The following is a 5,000-nucleotide window of genomic DNA, read 5'->3' as shown; positions in this document are numbered from 1 at the left end:
TTACTGAGAATAAAGCTGATATCTCTCTCTCTCTCTCTCTCTCTCTCACTCAGAGCTGCTGTGGAAGGAAACCGTTTTAAAAAGACCTTTCTCAGCTCAGTGGTATTTTTTTCTTCTCCAAGGCTGAGTGCCGCTCGCACGTAGCGATATAATTCAAAGTGCAAAATAACTTGGCGTCGTTGACTTTAAACAAGCAGGGTCTGCTTCCAAATGAAAGCTGCGCTCCCGAACTGGACTGACTGTCTGTCTGTCTGTCTGTCTGTTTGTCAAGGGGTGGAAAAGGCGGCGGTGGTGGTTAAGGGTGGAGCTTTACGCTCAGGAGGGGAGACTTTCTTTCAGAGGTGCCAATTAATCTGCAGCAGAAAGCCATCCCCCCCGACCGGGATTCGAAGCCCGGTCCTGACCACGAGACCACCGGGGAGAGTTGCCTCAAGTCCCTGAGGGACCTGGACACGAGGCCGAATACACACGCACGCCTGCTGCACTGGCAGCAGCGACCAACAGGGGGCTGACCGGCTGATCCTTCCCTTTCACAGGCAGGCTTTTGGCCCTCGCTGAAACGACAAAGGTGTTCAGAAGGAAGTCCTGGGGGGAAGGCAGGCAGGGAGGGACGGACACAGGGAAGTCCGCACAAAACAGGTCCCCTGGAACCTCTGACCCAGAAAACCGGGTTCCTGGTGAAAGCAGTCCTGCCATTGACATGACAATGGACAGGGCCCGGCAGCTTGAGACACATCTTTCTTTCAATAAGCAAGTTCTTTTTAAAAAAGTTTCCTTCCACAGCAGCTCTGAGTGAGAGAGAGAGAGAGAGAGACACTGACTCACTGACTGATACTGACACCGACACACACACACACACACACACACACACACATATTATTTATTATTATTTTAAACGACAAAGCTGTTCAGAAGGAAGTCCTGGGGGGAAGGCAGGCAGGGAGGGACGGACACAGGGAAGTCCGCACAAAACAGGTCCTTTGGAACCTCTGACCCACAAAACCGGGTTCCTGGTGAAAGCAGTCCTGCCATTGACATGACAATGGACAGGGCCCGGCAGCTTGAGACACATCTTTCTTTCAATATGCAAGTTCTTTTTAAAAAAGTTTCCTTCCACAGCAGCTCTGAGTGTGAGGGAGAGAGAGAGAGAGACACTGACTGACTGACTGATACTGACACCGACACACACACACACACACACACACATATTATTTATTATTATTTTAAATTGATTTTTGGAACAGGGAGATGGACTAGGGGCTTGCTCTGTCCACTCCACGCATCGACCCAGTATTGCAGTGTTTCTGGGAACGGTGCAGCTCCCTGTGGGGAGATATTCAAAAGGAAAAACAGCTCTTTCCCAGTGTCTCTGTGTGTGTGTGTGTGTGTGTGTGTGTGTATTATTACTGAGAATAAAGCTGATATCTCTCTCTCTCTCTCTCTCTCTCTCACTCAGAGCTGCTGTGGAAGGAAACCGTTTTAAAAAGACCTTTCTCAGCTCAGTGGTATTTTTTTCTTCTCCAAGGCTGAGTGCCGCTCGCACGTAGCGATATAATTCAAAGTGCAAAATAACTTGGCGTCGTTGACTTGAAACAAGCAGGGTCTGCTTCCAAATGAAAGCTGCGCTCCCGAACTGGACTGACTGTCTGTCTGTCTGTCTGTCTGTTTGTCAAGGGGTGGAAAAGGCGGCGGTGGTGGTGAGGGTGGAGCTTTACGCTCAGGAGGGGAGACTTTCTTTCAGAGGTGCCAATTAATCTGCAGCAGAAAGTCATCCCCCCCGACCGGGATTCGAAGCCCGGTCCTGACCACGAGACCACCGGGGAGAGTTGCCTCAAGTCCCTGAGGGACCTGGACACGAGGCCGAATACACACGCACGCCTGCTGCACTGGCAGCAGCGACCAACAGGGGGCTGACCGGCTGATCCTTCCCTTTCACAGGCAGGCTTTTGGCCCTCGCTGAAACGACAAAGGTGTTCAGAAGGAAGTCCTGGGGGGAAGGCATGGAGGGACGGACACAGGGAAGTCCGCACAAAACAGGTCCCCTGGAACCTCTGACCCAGAAAAACGGGTTCCTGGTGAAAGCAGTCCTGCCATTGACATGACAATGGACAGGGCCCGGCAGCTTGAGACACATCTTTCTTTCAATAAGCAAGTTCTTTTTAAAAAAGTTTCCTTCCACAGCAGCTCTGAGTGAGAGAGAGAGAGAGAGAGAGAGAGAGAGACACTGACTCACTGACTGATACTGACACCGACACACACACACACACACACACACACACACACACACATATTATTTATTATTATTTTTAATTGATTTTTAGAACAGGGAGATGGAATAGGGGCTTGCTCCGTCCACTCCACGCATCGACCCAGTATTGCAGTGTCTCTGGGAACGGTGCAGCTCCCCGTGGGGAGATATTCAAAAGGAAAATCAGCTCTTTCCCAGTGTCTCTGTGTGTGTGTGTGTGTGTGTGTGTGTGTGTATTATTACTGAGAATAAAGCTGATATCTCTCTCTCTCTCTCTCTCCCTCTCTCTCTCTCACTCAGAGCTGCTGTGGAAGGAAACCTTTTTAAAAAGAACTTTCTCAGCTCAGTGGTATTTTTTTCTTCTCCAAGGCTGAGTGCCGCTCGCACGTAGCGATATAATTCAAAGTGCAAAATAACTTGGCGTCGTTGACTTGAAACAAGCAGGGTCTGCTTCCAAATGAAAGCTGCGCTCCCGAACTGGACTGACTGTCTGTCTGTCTGTCTGTCAAGGGGAGGAAAAGGCGGTGGTGGTGGTGGTGAGGGTGGAGCTTTACGCTCAGGAGGGGAGACTTTCTTTCAGAGGTGCCAATTAATCTGCAGCAGAAAGTCATCCCCCCCCAACCGGGAGTCGAAGCCCGGTCCTGACCACGAGACCACCGGGGAGAGCTGCCTCAAGTCCCTGAGGGACCTGGACACGAGGCCGAGGACACACGCACGCCTGCTGCACTGGCAGCAGCGACCAGCAGGGGTCCGACCGGCTGATCCTTCCCTTTCACAGGCAGGCTTTTGGCCCTCGCTCAAACGACAAAGGTGTTCAGAAGGAAGTCCTGGGGGGAAGGCATGGAGGGACGGACACAGGGAAGTCCGCACAAAACAGTTCCCCTGGAACCTCTGACCCAGAAAACCGGGTTCCTGGTGAAAGCAGTCCTGCCCCGCTCTGCCATTAACATGACAACGGACAGGGCCCGGACCAGGCGCAGCGGACGGTAGCGAGCAGTCGGAGGGTGAAAATCCGCCAGTGGGTGAAATGGAGAGCCGTGCGGTGAGAGGAGGCGGAAAGCGGTTCGCAGACTTTCGCTGTACCTCCGGCGGGCAGCGCCGCACCTCCGACCGCTCGCTACCGTCCGCTGCGCCTGGTCCGGCCGCACGCGACCAGCCGTACCCGGAGGAAATCGGCCTCGGCCTTCCCGAGATATCAGTCTCCAGGTGGGACAGAAAAACCGGGGGCCCCCGGCTCGCTTTCAGCGGCCCGCTAGTCGACTTCCCGGCGTGCGAACGCGATCCTTCCGGTACCCTTCGGTGCCCCTTGCCCGACTCTAGCTCCGGTGGTAAAGCGGAGTCGGTCGGTCTGACGGCCGCCGAGTTAGCAGGCGGAAAGCGGTTTGCAGCCTTTCGCTGTACCTCCGGCGGGCAGCGCCGCACCTCCGAGCGCCCGGTACCGTCCGCTGCGCCTCGTCCTGCCGCACGCGACGAGCCGTCCCCGGAGGAAATCGGCCTCGGCCCTCCTGAGATATCAGCCTCCATACGGGCGTCACAAATCAGTGGACATGGTCAGCTGCAAAGCAGTGTCATTACAACCTTTCATAAACGACAGGGCAGCACCGCACTGCACTGCACCGCACTGCACCCCACACTACATCACACTTGCCTGCCTGCCTGCCTGCCGGCCTGCCGCTGCCTACTCTCACCAGCGGACCAAAGTGAGGATAACACCCCGAAGCAAGCATCTCCCTTGCCGCCCACCAGCCCACACCAATCCCCTTGCCTGCCTCCCACAAATTCCACCAGCGAGGCAAAGTGAAAATCAACCCCCAAAAAACGCACTCCACACCGGCCATCGCCCGCTATACACCCCCCCCCCCCCGGGGCGAATATTAAGCCCGAGAACACCGACTGTAACCAACCGCAGTGAAAAGTTGAAGTGGCAACTCATTAACCAGATTTACACTTGGCAACTCATAAACCAAATGAACAAAAAATCTGGTTAATGAGTTGCCCAAAATAAATCTGGTTAATGAGTTGCCACTTCAACTTTTCACTGCGGTTGGTTACAGTCGGTGTTCTCGGGCTTAATATTCACCCCGGGGGGGGGGGGGGTGGGTGATTCTGGGGGTAGTGTCCGGGAGGGTGAGCCTTTTATTCGGCAGGAGGCGTGTGGGGAAATCATCAACCTGTCAGACGATGAGTTGTCACAAACGCCATTGCTTAATGAAAGCTGCGCTCCCGAACTGGACTGACTGTCTGACTGTCTGTCTGTCCGTTTGTCAAGGGGAGGAAAAGGCGGTGGTGGTGGTGGTGAGGGTGGAGCTTTACGCTCAGGAGGGGAGACTTTCCTTCATGCCAATTAATCTGCAGCAGAAAGTCATCCCCCCCCGACTGGGATTCGAAGCCCGGTCCTGACCACGAGACCACCGGGGAGAGCTGCCTCAAGTCCCTGAGGGACCTGGACACGAGGCCGAGGACACACGCACGCCTGCTGCACTGGCAGCAGCGACCAGCAGGGGGCTGACCGGCTGATCCTTCCCTTTCACAGGCAGGCTTTTGGCCCTCGCTCAAACGACAAAGGTGTTCAGAAGGAAGTCCTGGGGGGGAGGGAGGGAGGCAGGGAAATCAGCACAAAGCAGGTCCCCTGGAATCTCACACCTGCGTCCCAGAAAACAGGTCTCCTGGTCAAAGCAGTCCTGCCCCGTCCTGCCATTAACGTGACAATGGACAGGGCCCCGGCAGCTTGAGACACATCTTTTTTTCAATA

At 54.5% G+C, this 5,000-nt stretch overlaps 2 pseudogenes; both read left to right on the top strand.

The window, feature by feature from the left end:
- The first annotated feature begins 1,207 nt into the window (after positions 1–1,207).
- On the top strand, positions 1,208–1,324 carry LOC137313172 (U2 spliceosomal RNA; annotated as a pseudogene).
- A 965-nt stretch (positions 1,325–2,289) lies between these two features.
- Positions 2,290–2,406, top strand: LOC137313193 (U2 spliceosomal RNA; annotated as a pseudogene).
- The last annotated feature ends 2,594 nt before the right edge of the window (positions 2,407–5,000 follow it).

Source organism: Heptranchias perlo, unplaced genomic scaffold (genome assembly GCF_035084215.1).
Source record: "Heptranchias perlo isolate sHepPer1 unplaced genomic scaffold, sHepPer1.hap1 HAP1_SCAFFOLD_442, whole genome shotgun sequence".
Taxonomy (NCBI): Eukaryota; Metazoa; Chordata; class Chondrichthyes; order Hexanchiformes; family Hexanchidae; genus Heptranchias; species Heptranchias perlo.
The sequence above is the reverse complement of the archived record's forward strand: the minus strand, read 5'-3'. Positions and strand labels throughout refer to the sequence as shown.